The sequence below is a fragment of the Rhinolophus sinicus genome, chromosome 18 (genome assembly GCF_057876585.1).
Source record: "Rhinolophus sinicus isolate RSI-liver-muscle chromosome 18, RSI-T2T, whole genome shotgun sequence".
In the NCBI taxonomy this organism is placed as follows: Eukaryota; Metazoa; Chordata; class Mammalia; order Chiroptera; family Rhinolophidae; genus Rhinolophus; species Rhinolophus sinicus.
In genome coordinates, this window is record NC_142518.1 from 102,234,542 (window position 1) to 102,255,100 (window position 20,559).

General features: G+C 36.3%; 1 protein-coding gene across 2 annotated transcripts in view; it reads left to right on the top strand.

Annotated features, from left to right (window-relative positions):
- The first annotated feature begins 2,734 nt into the window (after nt 1-2,734).
- Nucleotides 2,735-20,559, top strand: part of LOC141569587 (endogenous retrovirus group K member 5 Gag polyprotein-like) — a 579,116-nt gene continuing 561,291 nt past the window's right edge. For both annotated transcript variants that reach the window (XM_088794787.1, XM_088794785.1), the window contains exon 1: nt 2,735-2,770. The gene's annotated coding sequence lies outside the window, so the exon portion shown is untranslated. The remainder of the gene's footprint in view (nt 2,771-20,559) is intronic.

Sequence of the window (20,559 nt, forward strand, 5' to 3'; positions counted from 1 at the left end):
AGGTGGTGGTTGTCCTTGCAGTGATCCTGGTTTGTTGCTTTTATGGTGTCTTGGGCCAGAACTGGGAAGGTATCTAGCTACAGGTAAGGTCCAGAAAGAATCTATGTTGTGATTGGATCTGGGAGTGACCTTCCCGATGTGGAAGTTGTAGAGGGGTAGATGAGATTTACTCCCCACCACCAAACCAAGGGAGCACATGCTCTATGGGGGAAGGAAGGGATCTCTGGTCAGTGAGGGTGCCATGCCAACGCAGAATCTGAGTAGCCTCCGCGAGAGCTAGGCCAAGGAGCTTCTGGGCTCTGAAAGGTGCATGAGCTTGCTTGGAGAGAGAGATCGAGATAGAGATGAGAGAGAGAGATTGAGAGATGGAAGAACAGGTTATGCTGTGAGCTGCAGAGAAGGATAATGTGAGAATCTGACTACCTTGAGGGCAGATTCTGCATAAATAAAAGCACAGATATTGGCAAAGGCTCTGCCACCCAGGAAGGAATTCATGATAGCGCCATAAGGCAGAGCAAAAGAGAATGGAGAAGTAAATAAGCATGTCTAAAGATAAAAGCACCACTTAGAAACTAGTAAGAGTGGGTGGAAATGCTGAAATAGCAAATACGAACTTCAGACTCCCGAATTCTCATCATGGGCATATTGGACTTGAAATGGTCACTGAAATTATGCTTGTAATGAAATGAAAGTAATCATATTAAATGTCAATCATTTAATCATATTAAATCTACCAATGTATCTTTGGATTTCTCTAATCATTTGAATAGATAAGTACTGCCACCCATTAATTCTGTGTTGCTGTGTTTTGCAGGATGGTATCTAAACAGTAAAAACCTCAGCAATTACAAAGTAGGCAGACTAGAGAGATACATCTTGTTGAACTTAGTGGGATATTTATTTTTTAACAAGTGAACCTTAAAAAAAAGTCTAGGTTCTTAGCGCAATTGAAACAAAGCTAATAAAGGGTTTTCAAAACAAGGTCCTGAGAACATTTTCCTCCTTGGATGATTAGGGTGGGATAATTGTAGGAAGCATATTTATTATTTCCTTGGATATATGAATTTTGCTAAAAGTCGTGTTAAAAGTGTCTGATAGTTTGTATCACGGGGTAGTTCTGGTATATTATTCCCTAAAGTCTCGTAAATGTTCACTTAATTCTAAAGGTAGAATTAAGTGTCTTCCCACAGTGTGGTAACCACATACTTCCCTTGATGAAAATCAGATCACTGCCCTTGCATTTTTATCTTCAGATCCGAAATAGGATTTGTTCCTTTATCTTCAAATGTTCTATTGTCTAGAGACTTATTTTCAAACAATGCAATTAGGTTGGGATGGGTAATAGCTTCCTTGAAGTTGTAATTACAAACAGCACAGCAAGATTTGTTAATGGAGCAGAAGCCCTCCCTTGGGTGTGTTGAGGGAATACTGGGGAAGCACTGCAAAGGGGGGTTCAGAATAGCCAGATGGTAACGTTTGTGCACCTCCCTTTCTCCCTTCGGGGCCTTCTATCTGAGCGATAATCAATAAGAAATTAATTTTTCTTATACTAGCTACAAGATTCGCATACTTCCTCCCCCTCCCTAAAGGACGAATGATTTCATCAGCAAAGTTGCCATAATATCATTTTTATATTTTAGCTAAAGTCCCTATACAGTCAGTTTAACTGAATTTACCAGTCGGTTCAGTCAACCAGTCAGCTTAAGATTAAAAAACAAAAAATTGTTACACGACTGTTGATACACCTCTTTTTAAATGTTTGGTTTTAAAACAAATAATACCAGTAATAGAATGCCAAGGGAATTATATTTCAATGGTAACTGAAATAATTGTGATATTTTTGATTTATCTGTTCTCTAGACACAGAATTGCACTGCCATACAGGACTTTTTACAACTGCTCATTTGAAATGTACACAATTAAAGTTTTAACATAGACACAACTAGAGAGAATAGCATAGTGAGCCTCCAGACTCATTTCTGGAATCAAAACTTACCAAGAGTTTTGCTTCATTTATCCCTTTTCTTTCTTATAATCTTTATGGAATATTTTAAATTGAATCCCAGATATCGTATCAATTCACTCTTCAATACTTCAGTACATTTCTCTAATAGATAAAGCTTTAAAAACAATTCATGATAGTAGCATGACACGTACTGAAATTAACAATGACTCCTTAATATTTAATAATCTATATTCAAATATCCCAGTGTCTTAAAAGTATCTTTTTAATTATTTGGTTGAATTACGTTTCAAAAAATGTCAACACATTTGATTTACATATCTCTTAACCGTGTTTTAACTGATAACAGTTCTCCCCACCCTTTTTTCCTTTGCAGTTTATTTGTGGAGGAAACCAATTCATGTGTTCTATGGAATTTCCTATTTCCTATATTTGCTTTATTTTTTTCATGCCCTTGCCCAATTTTCGCTTGGGTTGTTGATGTTTCTTTTTCAATTTTATGGAAGCTCTTTATTAGGGATCTGTAATAAATTTTGTAAATATTTATGTCCCATTTGTAATTTGCCTGTTTATTTTCTTTATGATATTTTCAGCTGTTGTGAAAATGTTTAATATATTTCGATTTTTCCACTATCTCCTCCCATTTCTGTGCTCCCCAATTTATTTATTTACATTCTTTTAGTGTTTGTACGTTTAAATGTTGTATATACCTCTGTTATTTTTCAGATATGAATGATTTATTTTGACTCTCTGCCATGAAAGATGAGGAATTCAACATACACAGTAATACTTTTCCCTGTCAACTTTGTAAGTTACATTGTTTTATGTTGTCAGTGTTTATAACATTTACATATTTTCCTGTGACCATAATCCTCACATGTGTTTTAATCTTAATATGTCAGAATTAAATAATTACTATTTTGTCCAATTTTCATTCAATCTCTTTTTGTTACCTAGTGTTTTTTTCTTTTTAGTTGTTTCTTAAAAGGAAAGTATATGCTCTGAATTTTTGAAGGTAGATGACAGATATGTTATGGGTAGAATTTGGGGGTCACATTTCTTTTCTTTCATTGTTCCACTACCTTTTAGCATTGAATGTTATTTTGTGGAAATCTGAGGCTATCCTAATATTTTTCATTTATAATTGATTTGATATTTTTATTGAGTTCCCAGAGGAATTTTTTAATATTTGAATAGGATATATCTAAGTGTCATTTATTCTTTGTCATTTTTTGTGGAACCTGCTGTTACCATGTCATATGTAGATTCAAGGCCTGATTCATTGAGGCAAAGCTTTCTTAATTCTTTAAATATGTATAATATATACTGATATTTATGTTGACTCTACCTGCCCTCTACATTTTAAATTTTCTCCAATTGTTCACTGTTTCCTTCATTTCTGTTTTATTCTGCTCACTTTTGTCAATCATGTTCGCTATGTTCTTTCCAGTGATTTCAGGAGTATCTGTCGTTCTTTGTGATGCTTCCATTTTGGCTTTATTTCTGTGATAGTTTTATCTGTTTCTCTTCCACTTTTTGCCAAGTGCTGCCAGCTCATGTTTTAGCTTCTATTGACTCCTGCATATTTCTGAGGGTGCCAAAACAATGTATATACAAAGGGTGCCCAAAAAATGTATACACATTTTAAGAAAGGAAAAAAAAACTATTAAAATTGTAAGACTCAATATATGCCAATAATAAAAGATGAATACAAGTCACATTTGACTTCTGCAATGACAAGAGATGCTCAATGTTACCATCAGCGTAATTTTAATACAGTTTTTTCCTTCCTTGAAATGTGTATACATTTTTTGGGCCCCCTCTGTATTTTTGATTTGTTCTCTTGCTGTGTAGCTGTGCTTTATATTTTAAAAGTTGATGGTAATATGATATTATGGTGATATAAGTCACATCTGTTTCCTGGCAATATTTTTCTAGGCAGTATTATTTGCCATCTTTCACCTGTTCCTTCACTCCTGTGGGAGTGTTGTAGAAACTATTCAGTATCTTGTCTACTTTCTAATAGTGTTAGTCTTCTTCAGTAAGGGCAGCTATAAGTCAGCTTTCTTGGTCTCTTTCAGTCTGGTCCCAACATCATTTCTCTGGCAGAAACAACTCAATGTTGGTGGCTTGTACATTACATACTTTCCATTTTCCAGAGATGAAACAGATCTGTTCCCTACCCCACCTCCCTTTTTTTCAACATTTCACGGGGCATTTAAATAGCACTTTCATGCTGTCATTGTACCTGAATGTACCTAGATGATTTCTAGCATTATTTTCAGAGTCAACATTCTGTGCTTTCTGTTTTCACTCCCACTGTTCAGTAGTTCTGATGTCTAAATCACCGGAAATAGTCTATGTTCCCAGGAAGTGTCGAGCTAACTTTTGAGAGGGATTAAATTAGACTCAGCTCTGGGGGTGGGAAAACCTGAAAGGTAAATAAATATTAATGACTTAGAATACTTTCTCACTACAGCGCTCCCTCCCATTTCAAACATAAGGTCAATTTTATTACCAACTTTTGGAACAACTTTTTATCCCCCTGTGTAGCAAGAAGAAAAATGGAAGGGTTTTAGTTTTCTGTAGAGAGGAGGAGCTGCATATGTTAGAGATCTGATCAATATGTATATAGAAAAAAAGAAAGAAATCTGTTATTTATTGGAATAAAAAGTAGGGAGGGTGAAATGAGTAGCAGACAATTGACCTTAGAAGAGATAGACAAACATATATGGAAAGATTGGTTTGCTGTGACTTGAGAATAGATTGTTCTTTGCACAAAGTCTGGTTCCATGAGAATGTGTTGGTGACCAGAAAGACTGATCCCATTTGTGGCTTTGCCAGAGATTTATTCTGCCAACCCCAGACACCTTACTTGACTTCTCTAATTATAAACTTCTGTACCTATGTCATGGGAATAATTATATCTCAGGACTAATATAAGGAAAAACAGCCTAGAACCTTACCTGGTAGTCAATAAATGTTAACTCCATTGTTTTCATCAGTAGCGATTACTTAGTAAAATAGGAACGTAAGATTGACTGTCATGGTAGACTTATGTGTTCTGGTAGAAAGACACTGATATTGGGGGATTTACAGTGTTAGGAGAAAAGGTATTCAACACATTAAAATAAACACAGTCATACCTGAGGGAAAGTCACAAGAGTGGATATTAAGAATTAATTAACATATGACTAGCATTTGACATTTTAAAAATCACTTCCATATTCATCTTCTTTTTGAGATGCACACCAACTCAGTGAAGAGGTATTTTTATTTGCATTTAAAAATTTGAGATATTAAGACTCAGACAGATTCAAAATTTGTCCATGATAGAAACTTCAGAATCTGGGCTAGGAATTCCCACCCCAAGTCCAGTGCTCGTTTTACAATTTCATGCAGCCTATGAAAGTAATGCGTTGTTCAAGTTGTTTCCCATGGACCTCTGCTTCCTTGTTTGTAACCCAAAAGTATTTGAGCAGCAGGCCACTCTGCCTTCTCTCATTTAACAACAAAATAACTGAACAAATGGCACTATCCTCCCAACTCTGAACTCCTGTGATTCCATCCCCACTTTGCACAAACACTGGAGTACTTGCAGGAAACAGTTTGAGATGTGAGAAAGATGCTGGGATTACTCTCTTTGTCCTTTAGCAGCAAAACTAAAAACAAACAAAATGAAAAACCACCTAAATGTATCAAAGGAGATAGATAAATTCGGATAAATTACATCCCTACATGAGCTACAGTGCAGAGGTAAAACTAATATTTCGTTTGTACTCATCAGGGGAAGTTCCAATAGGAATTATTGAGCATAAAATTAATTCACGAGTACATGTAGCATATGATGACATTTACTTTTTAAAAACCTACTTGTGTATGCATATGTATGTGTATACATATACAAAAGGAAGAAAGAACAGAAAGATAAATTCCAAACTTTTAATGGTGTTTGCCCTAGAGAGGGGAGTAATATATGAATCTTTTTGCTCTTTTACTCTACATCACTCAGCTTTATTATAAGGAGTACTAATCGAATTTAAAACGAACTTAGTGCTTATTCTGGAAAAGTTATGGGGGAAACGAAAAAACTATTGGTATCATTATAAACTTCTTCTCTTTTGGAAACAATAATTTATCTTGTAGGAACCATAACCTTGGTCACAACTTGTTCTACAATAAAGATAATTGGTTTTATAAATTCTGTTATGTTACTTTAATTCTACTGAGCAAATGATAATAAAACTTGATTTTATCAGTGAAAACAACCTATACGCAAACATTTACTTTAACGGTAAGTCTGGTCAGTACAGCTAGGCACAGGTACATTTCCTGTAGTACACCTTCAGTTTGTCCCTTCCGTTTCAGCTGCTCTGTCCTTAGTTCCAACCCTCATTGTTTTCCAGGTTTATTTGAATGGACTCCTAGATGGCCTTTCTTTCTTTCTTTTTTATTATTAGTTTCAGGTGTACAAAACAATGTAATAGACATTTATACCCCTCACAAAGTGATAACCCCCCTCCCCCAATCTACTACCCCTCTGGCATCGCACACAGCCATTACATTTCCACGGTCTCTATTCCTTATGCTGTACTCCACTTCGTGTGTGTGTGTGTGTGTGTGTGTGTGTGTGTGTGTGTGTATGTAATTATAGTTGACATTCATTATTCTTCACCTTCAGGTGTACAGTGCAGTGATCAGGCATCTACATCATCCCTGAGGTGGTCTTCCTAACGAGACAAGTGTCCATCGGATACCCTACAAAATCTTTACAACATTATTGATTATATTCCCCAAACTGACTTTCGTATCCCCGTGGCAATCTTGTGGTTTCCGATTGTGCTTTCTAATCCCCTCACCTTCCCCCTTATCTTTACCTGGCCTTTCTTCTTACAGGCTCTCTTCCTTCTAATCTGTCCACATTGCTGTTAGTGTTGTCTATTTGAAACCTAAATCTTATTTACCACTCTTTTATTCAGAAGCCTTCAGTGATCTCCCATATCTTCAGAAAGTATTTTAAATTCCTTAACATTTATGTCCAGATTACTTTTTTAAAAGAATTATCTTTTTTATTGAGTTATAATTAACATACTGTACAATTGATCCTTTTATGTGTACAATTTAGTATGTTCAGGATATTTACAAAGTTGTGTGGCCATCACCACTATCTAATTCCAAAACAGTTTCATAATCTCAAAAAGAACCTGTACGTATTAGCAGTTACTCCCCTTGCCCCATCTCCTTCCCCTCCCCCCCATACCTAGAAACTATTAATTTCTGTCTCTCTGGATTGCCTATTCTGGACATTTCATACAGATAGAATCACATACCGCGTTTCCCCGAAAATAAGACCTAACCAGAAAATAAGCCCCAGCATGATTTTTCAAGATGACATCCCCTGAACATAAGCCCTAATGCGCCTTTTGGTGCAAAAATTAATATAAGACGCGGTCTTATTTTCGGGGAAACACGGTAATATATGCTGTTTTGTGATTGACTTCTTACATTTAGCATAATATTTTCAAGGTTTGCCCATGTTGTAGCATGATTTCACTTCTTTTTATGGCTGAATAATATTCAATTGTATAGGTATGCTATCTCTTTGTTTTTCCACTCATCAATTGTTGAACATTTGGGTTGTCTCCAATTTTTGGCTATTCTAAATACTGCCACTATGAAAATTCATGTACAAGGTTTTTCTTTCAACACCTATTTTCAATTCTCCTTGGATTATATCTGGGAGTGGAATTGTTAGATCATAGTTAATTTTCCGTTTAACTTTTTGAGAAAATGCAAGATTGTTTTCCAAAGTGGCTGTACCATTTTCTATCCCCACTGGGATTATATGGGTTTTATAATTTGTCCACATTCTCAGTGACACCGGTTATTGTCTATGTTTTTGGTTATAGTCATCCTAGTTGGTGTGAAGTGGTATATCATTGTGATTTTGATTTTTGTTTCCCTAATGATTCATGTTGGTGAGAATTTTGTCTTGGACTCATTGACCATCTGTATATCTATTTTTGGAGAAATGACCATTTTAAAATTAGGCTGTCTTTTTATTGTTGAGCTGTAAGAGTTCCTTATATATTCTGGATACAAGACATAATTATTATCAGATATGTGATTTACAAATATTTTCTCCCATTTTATGGGTTGTCTTTTCACTTTTTTCATAGTGTCCTTTGATGCACAAGACTTTAACATCGATGAAGTCCAATTTATCAGTTTTCTCTTTGTTTTTTTTTTTTCTGTGTGTTTTTGGTGTCATATTTAAAAACCATGTAATACTGCAGGGTTACAACAATTAACCCCTATGTTTTCAAAGTTCTCAGAGTTTTAAGTTTTAGTTCCTTCATTTTGGTCTTTGATCCATTTTTAAAATATTTATTTTTCAATTACAGTTGACATAATATTTTATTAGTTTCAGGTGTACAACAGTGATTAGACATTTATATAACTTACAAGATGATCACCCTGATAAATTTAGTACCCGTCTGACACCACACATAGTTATTACAATATTATTGACTATATTCCTTATGCTATACTTTACATCCCCATGACTATTTTGTAACTACCAATTTGACTTCTTAATCTCTTCACAATTTTCACCCATCCCCCTAACCCATCTCCCATCTGGCAACCATCAAAATGTTCTTTGTATATATAAGTCTGTTTCTGTTTTGTGTGTGCATTTATTTTGTTCTTTAGATTCTACGTATAACTGAAATCATATGGCATTTGTCTTTCTCTGTCTGACTTACTCTACTCAGCACAATACCCTGTAAGTCCATCCATGTTGTTGCAGATGGCAAGATTTCATTCTTTTTTATGGTCAAGTAGTATTCCATTGTATAAATGTACAACCTCTGCTTTATCTTTTCATCCATTCATGGATACCAAGGTTGCCTCCGTGTCCTGGCTATTGTAAATAATGCTTCAATGAACATATGGATGCACATGTCCCTTTGAAGTAGTGTTTTGGGTTTCTTCAGATAAATACCCAGAAGTGGGATTACTGGGTCCTTCTTTGTCTCTTGTCTGGTATAAGTATTGCTACCCCAGCTTTTTTTTCATGAAATATTTTTTTCCCATCTCTCTACTTTCAGTCTGTGTGTGTCTTTTGATCTGAAGTGCGTCCCTTGTAGGTAGCATATGAGGTGTGATCAAAACATACAGTGAATGTTTAAATAAAAAACTACTACAGTAAAAGGCACATTGCCATTAATGCCCCCCAAAATACTCCCCCTCACTTTGAACATACTTATCCCATCATTCTTGCCACTTTCTGAAGCAGTTCTGGAAGTCCTCTTTCATGAGTGTCTTTAGTTGCGCTGTTGTGGCTGCCTCAATGTCCTGAATTGATTAAAATGGTTTTCCTTTCATGGTCATTTTGACTTCGGGGAAGAGCCAGAAGTCCCGTGGTGCCAGATCCAGTGAATAAGGTGGATGAGGACACACTGTAATGTTTTTATTTGACAGAAATTACCATGTACCAGAAGCGATGGGTGACATGGAGCCTTTCCTTTGTGATCACAAAATATGGTGAATGCTGCTGCCGAGTGTCATCCAACTGAAAGGCAGGGATCTTCAATACCGGAAATGGCACGTTGAACCTTGGTAACAGTGTGTGACAAGTTTCAACTGTTCGGTGTAATCAGTCGGGTGTGAGCTACGATTAAGAGAAGGTGTATTTTAAAGTGTGCCATAAATCATGCTCCATCATGACAGTGCTCTGTCACACATCGCTTCTGGTATGGCAATTTCTGTCAAATAAAAACTCACATGTGGCAGCCACCTGTCTGTTCACTGGAAAGGGGGAGGGCTCAAGAAAGAAACAATGGCTTTGGCCAGCACTTGTGTCTGAGAGAAAGCTGTTCCTCCAGCCATCGTTGTAAAGCCAGACAATTCAGTATGCCCCTGGCACCTTTCAAGCTGCCCCAGAGTTGGAGCTCAGAGCGAGGGAGTCCATCAGCAAGTAAGTCCATGCCTGGGCCCTTTTAGAGGAGCACCTGGGACTGCAGCCACCCTCTGTTTCACTCAGCCATAATCTCCACTGGTTTTCACAGCCAGAATTTGTGGGGACTTCTCTCCCTGGCCCTGGAGCCCGGGGCTGGGGAGTCCGGTGTGGGGCTGGGACCCCATGCTCCTCGGGGTGGACCTCCACAGCTGAGATATCCCTCCTGATTTTTAACTGCCACACGTGGGTGTGGGACCAGCCCGTTGGGCATCTCTGCCCCTGCTACCAGTCTCCAGGTGGCTTCTGTATATTTGTAGTTGTAGGACTTCTCTCTAGCTAGGCTTCAGGCAATTCTCAATAATGGTTGCTGAGTAGTTGAGTTGTAATTTTGATATGATCAGGAGAGGAGGCAAGCACTCCTTTTACCTACTCTGCCATCTTAATCGGAAATCTTGTCTTTGATCCATTTTGAGTTAGTTTTTATAGTAGGCGTGAGGTACGTGTGTAAGTTCATTCTTTTGCATGCAGATATCTCGTTGTCACAGCACCATTTGTTGAAAAGACTGTTATTTTAAACCTATTGAATTGTCTTGGTGCCCTTATTGAAAATCAGTTAATCATAGATGCACAGGTTTATTTCTGGAATCTCAATTGTATTCCGTTTAACTACATGTCTATCCTTATGCCAGTATCAAACTGTCTTGATTACAGTAGTTTTGTAGTAAGTTTTGAAATTGGAGCACATGAGTCCTCCAGCTTTGTTCTTCTTTCAAGATTTTTGGCTATTCTGGGTCCCTTGTGTTTTAATATGAATCTTAGGCTCAGATTGTCAATTTCTTCCAAAATAAAAATAAAAATAAACTTCCCAACAGCTGTCATTTGATAAGGATTGTATTGAATCTGTAGATCATTTTCAGGACTGTTGTCATCTGAACAATATGAAGTCTCCCAACCAATGAACATGGGATATTTTTCCATTTATTTTGGTCTTTAATACCTTTCAGTGATATTTTGTTGTTTTCATTATATCTTTCACTTATTTATTTTATTACATTTTTTTGTTAAACTATTTTGTTAAATTTATTCCTTAGTTTCTTTTTTTTGCTATTATTCCAAATTGAATTTTTAAAATTTCATTTTCATATGCTTGTTGTTAGTATATAGACATACACCTGATTTTTGCTTATTGATCTTGTATGCTGCAACATTGGTGAACTTGTTTATTAGCTCTAATAGTTTGTTTTGTGGACTGCTTACGATTCTATGTGAGATTGTGTAATCTGCAAATAGAGATACTTTTACTTCTTGCTTTCTAATATGAGTGCCTTTTATTTCTTTTTCTTGCCTAATTTTTCTGGCTAGAACCTCTAGCACAATGCTGAATAGAAGGAGCATTAGCAGACATCCTTGTCTTGTTCTTGATCTTAGAAAGAAAGCCTTCAGTTTTTCACCGCTAAGTGGGAAGTTAGCTGTGGTGTTTTCATAGATGCCTTTTATCAAGTTGAGGAAATCCCCTTCTACTCCTAGTTGAGTGTTTTTATCACGAAAGGATATTCTATTTTGTCAAATGTTTATTCTGTATCTATTAAGATGATTATGTGGTGTCTGTTGTGTATTCTGTTAATGTGGGTTATTACAATGAATGATTTTTGTATGTTGAATCAACCTTGCCTTCCTGAAATAAATCACGCTGGTTCATGTAATATAATCCTTTTTACATGGTGCTAAATTTGGTTTACAAGTATTTTGTTAACAATTTTTGTCTATATTCGTAAGGAACAATGGCATGCAATTTTTTTCTTCTGATGTCTTTCGGTTTGGTATAAGGGTAATATTGGCCTAATAGAATGAGTTTCCTATGTACATTTATTTCTCTGCATTTGCTTTTTTCACTTAGTTATAAATTTGGAAGTAACTCTGCTGATTCATAGATACCTTCCTCATTTTGTGCAGCAGCATAATTAACTCTATGAATTCGCCATAGTTATTCAAAAATTTCCTATGTATGGTCCTATGTATGGGAAATATTTTCTTATTACAAAAATGTGTTTTCCCTTAATAATGATATGCATATGTTATATTTTTTGAGGTATACCTTTACCGTAACTTCCTGGGAGAAGGATTGATAGATCAAAGGGTAAGCACATATGTAGTGTGTCAGATATTTCTAAATTCCCTCCCTTAGCGTTTTTGCCATTTTACACATCCGTCAGAAACAGCTGAGACTGCGTGTTTTCTAGTAGCATGACCAGGATAAGGGCCATTTTGACTTTCTGACTATCTGATGGAGTTTTCAAAATGGTATCTCACTGTGCATGTAGTTTTAATTTGCACTTCTCTTATGGTGAGTGAGTTATTTTTTATTATGTTGAGGGCTATTTTTCTTTTTCTATGAATTATCTGTTTATATCTTTTGACCACTTTTTTTCTATCTTGTTTTTCTCCTTTTTCCCCCTCATCATTTAAAAGCTCTTTATGTGCTTGGGAAATAGCTCTTTGTTTATGATATAAGTTTCATGGATTCTCTCCCATTTTTTCATTTGTCTTTTACCTTTTTAAATGTTTTTTTTTTCTTTTTGCAGTGCCGAAGTTTTTCATTCCTATGTAGCTAGATTCATCAGTCTTCTTTGCTTTTATTGCTTCTATATTTAGAGCTGTAGTTATGAAACGTTTCGCCTGTCCAAGTTATAAAGTAATGTTTTCTTTTACTTCTGGGGTTTCAATTTTTTAACATTTACATTTCTGTTCTTTTTGGTGTTTATTCTAGTGTATGATGCATCCAATTTATTTTTTCCCCAAATGGCTATGCAGGTGTTCCTTGCCATTTGTTAAAACATTTACCTTTTTCTCAGTTGTGTGATATGATTATCACATACTTGACTTCTATATGTTCTGTGTCTATCTGTGGACATTCTAGTTAGTTAAATTAGTCAGTAGACCTGTTCACTTGCCATTACCACACAATCTTAATTATAGAAACTTTAGAGTATGTTTTAATATCTGGTAGTGCTAGTTGCCCTTCTATTGGTCTTCTTTCTCAGGGTTCTTACATGTTTATTTTTCCATATGAATTTCAGAATCCACATGTTTAGTTTTATAAAAAATAACTTATTATATTTGAGGAGATAACATTGAGTTAATATATTAAATTTGGGAGACATCACTATGAAGTTGAGTTATCCTGTCCAAGTACAAGAAATGTTTTTTCAGTTTTTCAGATTTACTTTCATGCCTTTCAGGAATGTTTTAATGTTTTCTCATATAGGTTTCAAGTGCTGTATTCCTAAGCAGCTTCTAACTGATATCTCTATGTGTGAGAGTCTGTGTATGTGTATATTTGCTATAGTTTTGTGTGCTAATTTTATGCCATGCCAAAAATCTTGTATTTTATTTTGTTTTTGTATTTCTTTGTTTTTCCAAATGCACTATTATATGCAAAACTTCTTTTCCAGTTCTTATGTGTCAGTTGTTTTCTCTCATCTTGAAATTGTAATGCAGGCAATGGGAATCCTTCCCCTATTCGTCTCCTTAGTGACAATACTCCTAATGTTTCCCCACCCACATGCGAGGTCAGATAATTAGGTTCGCGAACGCATCCTAGAAAAAGTGCTACCTACCTCATTGCTGAATATCACTACGGTCACCTTGGAAGTACTCCCCTTGGGAAGGTACCCACCGATGCCAGCGCCTAGTCCACTCTTCAGAGCAATTTTGGAACTCTTTTTCTGAAATGGCCATCAGAGCTGTTGTCATATTACCCTTGATGTCCTGAATGTCATCAAAATGTCTTCCTTTCAATATTTCCTTTATCTTCAGGTAAAGAAAGAAGTCACTGGGGGCCAGATCAGGTGAGTAGGGAGGGTATTCCACCATGGTTATTTATTTACTGGCTAAAAACTCCCTCACAGACAGTGCTGTATGAGCTGGTGCATTGTCGTGATGCAAGAGCCATGAATTATTGGCGAAAAGTTCAGGTCGTCTAACTTTTTCACGCAGCCTTTTCAGCACATCCAGATAGTAAACTTGGTTTACTGTTTGTCCAGTTGGTACAAATTAATAATGAATAATTCCTCCAATGTAAAAAAAAAAAAAAGGTTAGCAATATCGGTGCAACAAGTTGGCAAAGTTAATTGTAAGAACTTGTATATAAACACATAGGTATATATTTATGTATTTTGTGTGTGTGTGTGTGATATCATGTTACATCATGGTGTTAAATATTCTATACCCTGTTTCAGTATCTATGAAGAAAATGTTACACTTTTTCCTTAGATTTATTAAAATGATGGATAATGAATTTTCTAACATTAAATGACTCCACCCTTCCTGGAATAAGTCCCATTTGGTCATATACCTTTTTATTTTTAATGTGTTACTGGGATCTGCTAGTATTAATTTAAAAATTTTATTGATATTTGTAAGATTGGCCTGTAGTCTTCCAGTTTGTGTTTTTGTCAGATTTCATTAACAATCTGAAAGTTTTCCTTTTACTGTGCTCTGAAAAAATTTAAGTGGCAGTGAGATTGAGTCATGTTCAGTTTCAATTTGAAATCTACATGTGAACAAGATAGTCACTGCAAGGTTAGTACATCAAAATTCTCCAGTGAACAATAGTATGTGCTATTTGAAAGTACTTTAAGAGTTTACTGGAAGTTTAATAATAGTTAATTATAGTTAATATTCGATAATAGTTAATGGTTTAATAAAATGTTTAATAAATACATTTACATTATACAGTTTGATCTTCACTTCAGTTTTATGAGTCTATTATTCTACCCATTTGGTGGATAAGAAAACTCAGTCTCAGAAGGCTTGAGTAGCTTGCCCAAGCCACACACTAGCAAGCAATAGAAGAATTTAAACTTATATCTACTGTTTTCATAGACTCCGTTAGTTCCATACTGCTTTCATGAAATGTCTTTATGTCAATAGTTGGCCAAACATTTTAATTCACAAATCTGTTTACATGTATATTCAGTAGGGAAAAACATCCTTGGTTTTTAATCTATTTTTGTCATACTGTGGTACTACCATCTCTCACTACAGGTAGTATTTTTGGTGATGGAAATGAGCAATATGTGTGTGTCCATTTGGATATTCATTCCTTCTCTCTCCCTCCCTCCCTCCCGCCCTCCCTCCCTCCCTCCCTCTCTGTCTCTTTCTCTCTGTCTCACACACACACGCACACACACATCCTTCAGAGGAAATCAAAGAAGAAAATTACCTTGAACCATTGATTCATAAAATTCAAATAGGCTTTTGGCATACAGAGTTGTTATTATGATTTGGGAAATATGCTTTCATTCATACTATAGCCTCAGTTTACTCATCTGCCTAATGAAGAAATTAGACTGGCTCTAATTCACCAGCCATTTTGAAGATAGGCTTATTAAAAATAAAAATCAAAGCAAACAAAAATTCCAAATATCTGTAAGAACAGAAATAATATAATGCCAGATTACACAATGTATTGAAATTCCACAAGCAAGCATAGTGTATAATCTCTTGTACCTTAAACTTGACATCTTGTGTTAAAGTAATTAGTTACAGGAAAATGTAAGTGTAAGAAATACAATACGCTATATTACAATCAATTCAATAGTACATCAGTGTAAAAATACACACATTTTGGTGATACTGTGTTTCCCCAAAAATAAGACCTAGCTGGACAATCAGCTCTAAGGCGTCTTTTGGAGCAAAAATTAATATAAGACTCAGTATTATGTTATATTATATTATATTATATTATATTATATTATGTTATGTTATATTATAAAGACCTGGTCTTATAGTAAAATAAGACCAGGTATTATATTATATTACATTACATTACATTACATTACATTACATTACATTACATTACATTACATTACATTATATTATATTATATTATATTATATTATATTATATTATATTATACCTGGTCTTATAGTAGAATAAGACTGGGTCTTATATTAATTTTTGCTCCAAAAGACGCATTAGAGCTGATTGTCCAGCTAGGTCTTATTTTTGGGAAAACACGGTATGAGTCGTTTCATTTTGATGTGCATTTATCTTCAGAGACATTTGTACAAAGAGTTCTAGCAAGTTAGTTAATATGATTGTCTTTATGTCTTCTAATTCTCGGAGTGCCTGGAGTACATTGTCAAATCCCAACTCTTTGCCGTGGCTGCGTACAATCTGCCTCGCCTTCCCCTCCCTCTTTTCTCGGAATTCATCTTCCCCTTTCTAGGCTTCACTCTGAGCTCCAGCTTAACTGGCTTTCTTTAATTTCAAGACTGTAAAAATCTTTTCCTTCCACAAGGACATCCATATGTTATTCCTTTGCCTGGGACAATTTTCCCTACCTCTCTTTTCTGAGCTAACTCCAACATTCTTCTGATCTTACCTTAAATATGATTTTGTCAGAGTAGCCTTACCTGGTCAATGCCCCCCACACCCCTTCCCCATCTGGAAATGACACCAGTTTACCCTGTTATACAACATCTGACAATTAAGTTCGCTAACTTGTTGCAATGATGCTGCTAACCTTTTTTGATATCAGAGGGATTATTCATTATGAATTGTACCAACTGGACAAACAGTGAACCAACTTTGCTATTTGGAAGTGTTGAAAAGGCTACGTGAAAAAGTGAGATGACCTGAACTTTTCGCCAACAATTTATGGTTCTTGCGTCACAACAATGCACCAGCTCACACGGCACTGCCTGTGAGGGAGTTTGTAGCCAGTCAACAAATCACTGTATTGGAACACCCTCCCTACTCACCTGATCTGGCCCCCAGTGACTTCTTTCTTTACCCAAAGATAAAGGAACTATTGAAAAGAAGACATTGTGATGACATTCAGGGCATCAAGGGTAATACGATGACAGCTCTGTTGGCCATTCCAGAGAAAGAGTTCCAAAATTGCTTTGAAGGGTGGACTAGGTGCTGGCATTGGTGCACAGCTTCCCAAGGGGAGTACTTCAAAGGTGACCGTAGTGATATTCAGCAAGGAGGTGTGTAGCACTTTTTCTAGGATGAGTTCGTGAACTTAATTGTCCGATGTTGTAAAGTTTGAACATGCTATAGCTATCTCTTGGAGTATTTGTTAAATGATCATTTATGTAACTTTTTAGTGTTTTAGAGTGTAAGCTCCGTGAGGCCAGGGTCGTTGCTTGTCTCATTCTCCACTATATCTGCAGTCCCTAGAACAATATTGAGCATCTAGTAGGCACTAGTAAATATTTGTTGTGTAAATGCATGAATGAATAATTCTAAACAAGCATTGTGAAAGAGGGTGTTACATGAGATAATCGGAGTCCAGGGGAAATCAGAAAATTTAGGGATTATTACCTTAATAAATAAAACAAGGGAGGAGACTGGCATGAGTGTGCCCTAAGAAGGAAGGTAAGCCTTTCTGCAAAAGAAAGTCGACATGGAGCTCTTTTTGTAAAGTGTTCCCAGCACTTTATGAGCCATTTTCGTTTCCTTATTTTAATTTGCCAAAGAAAAGTAGTAAGCGTGGGCATCTGGGAGTGGAAATCTTTCTGAGGTTTAGCAACGATGTACACAGCTTTTGCTTCTCATATCACTTTATCGTCTATGATAACATTAAACACTTTCATGCTCCATTGGAGATATACGTGTATTTGGAAAAAAAAAATCATCATAGAAAACACTGGATTCATGCTGCCACCCTAGAGAAATTAGGAAATGCCACTGATTTAAGTTTGAGGTCAAAGGACACTTGGAGAAAGAAGCATAATGGGTTTTTAAAAATGTCAACCCAAGAGCCGTGTCTGTATGCATGCAGCAGTTGACTGTTTTGAAGTTCCTGTTCTTGTATATTTTATTTCCATGCCATTTTCTTTTTTCTATACTTCCCCTTTTCCTTGACTGATAAGTCAACCATGAACAGTTTAAGTAGTTTCTGTAAGTACACTCAGCCTATCCACCTTTAGGTGTAAATTTTCTAAAGGTACAGTAAAAAGAATTCTAGATGCAGCATTCCACTATGCGGTGAACTTGGTATAACCGCCTCTGGGATGGTAGCTACCCTTATACATATGAATGGAATGATGAAACTTGAGAAAATATTTTATTTAAGTGTTCTTCTCTTTTAAGCATTGCTTATCTAATACTTTTTTAGTTATTTTTAAAACTTCTGCTCTTAAAACTACACATAGAAAACATAAACATCATTGAGAGTAATTTCTAAGTTTTCAACTGGCAATTTTGATAAAAATATTTATTCAGTGTCTAGTATTTGCATAACATTTCTGCTCTATGGCTGTTCCTGGTCTGGTTCAAATGTTTACTTCTTCCAGGAAGCCTTCCCAGGTCTCAGCTTCCTTTCCCTGAACACATATATACACACAACAGACTGGATCTTGCCCTTTCCTCATGTTCCTTTAGCACTTAAATTGGATTATTCCAGAAAACCTGACGGAAATATTTTGATCAGTTGCATGACAGTCAACGTATTGTTAGGAGTTAGAGGGAAGAGAGTGTATCTATTTACTGAGCTTGACTTTGCCCTTTGTCTAATAATACCAATACCACAGCCCTGCCTCTGAGAGCTACAGTTTCATGGGCATGTAGTCCTGACGCTTACATAATGCTGGAAAAATCCCTGTCCTTCATGGTCGTCATCTCCAGTGAATAATATCCTCATATCAAGGCATTGCCAGATAGAATTTGAAAAATGCCTATAGACTATAAACAAACTCTTCAACATCATCGGATGATAGGCCATTGTCAATTATGAGTTTTAGTCAATACTTTAAAAATGCCTGCAGTTGCATTTGAATAAGACAACAATATTCTGGAAACCATTTTGGTATAATCTCTTGGGACACTAAGAACATATAGCTATACATCCCCTTACGGTCATGTCTCTGGAAGCAGACATAAAATACGTGGCCTTGGTTTTGCTGACACAATGCTTTGACAGCCACTGAAGTAGCTTTCAAATCTGGAATACTGGGGGTGCCAGAAAAATGTATACAAGTGGACACTTTGGTCAACGTTGTTCAAGCAGTAGTTCGCTGTAATCAGAAGTGTCTGGATGCTGATGGTAACCGCTCTGAGCACCTCTTGTAATTGCAGAAATCAAACGTGACTTGTATTCATCTTTTGTTATTGGTGTATATTGAGCATTACAATTTTAATACAGTTTTCCTTCCTTAAAATGTGTATACATTGTTTTGGCACCCTCTGTATGTGATTCTCTTACGTAAAAAGTAACCATTTGAATAGACATCCAGAGTCAATGCTGTTAATGGCCCAATGATGATATAGTTCATATCAAGGGTGGAAATGTTTATAGTCTTTTGTTTATAGATCTTTGTGTATCTCAGGAGGCATATTAAGTCTTTGTAGAGGCTGAAATTGACTGCCGGAAGTACCCAGGATCACCCTCACAAGGCTGCCTCAGAATTAAGATTAGAGTTTTGAACCTCTGGGTTCTTGCTTTTGTTAAGAAATATTGATAAAGGGAAATGTAGATGGAGGTAGTTTGCATGAAAGGGGGTTGTGTGCTGGTTCTTGGGTGGACTTGCCTAAGTAGATACGGTTATCAGTCCCTTGGACATTTTAATGTTAGGCATCACTAGTGATCCCATGAAGCACTGAATATGATAACATTTCTGAATGCCAAACACTCTGCTAAGTACAACAGTATCTCTAACCTTTATCACAACCTTGCAAAATAATACCCTCATTTAACAGGAAAGTGAGGCTCAGTGAAATATAAATACTTGCTCAAATTTTCTAACTAGTGAGTGCCCAAGCCCGGATTTAAACTGAGGTCTGTGTGATTCCAAAGGTACCACACACCATGATTCTATTTGAATAATCATATGCATCCATTAATATATCATGCAATAGAGGAGTGAGTATATATGGGGGAGGGATGACATTTGAAAGGTGAGTGTCTTAGTTTCCTGTGACTATTGTAACAAATTACTACAAACTTGGTGACCTACAGCAACATAAATTTGTCTTCTCACAATTTTTGAATCCAGATGTCTGAAATTAAGGTGTCTGCAGATCTGTACTCTCTCTGGAAGCTGGAGGAGAGCGTCTGTGTTTTTTCCTTTTCCATCTTCTGCTGCCTTGTGGCTGCATTACCCTAATCTCTGCCTCTGTGGTCCCATTGCTGCCTCCTCTTCTATCTGTCAAATCTCCCTCAGTCTCAGTTTTCTAAGGACACTTGTCATTGGATTTTAGGATCACCTGGATAAGCCAGAATGATCTCCTCATGTCAAGATCCTTAACTCAGTTACATCTGCAAAGAAACTTTTTCCCCAAATAAAGTAACATTCAGTTTCTGGGGATTAGAATGTAGGCCTGTATTTGAGGGGGTGGGGTCTACCATTCAGCCTACTACAATGAGTAATGGATTTCTATGGTCAGACTGAGTTGGACCAGGGTCTTTGCCCCCTTTCTCTCAGTTATGGTTTCCTGGAGAAGGTGGAATTGTTGGGACTCTCTCGGAGGCCTGAGGAGCTGGATAGAGCGGATGATAAGTTGAACAGACAAGGGGTACATTGAGGCAGTGCACCAAGGTTACTCCAGTGGGCTCAAATCAGCTAACGTGAAATCCTTGGTAGAAAAGTTGAACGATTCTATAGGATAAAGTAGTTTTAGA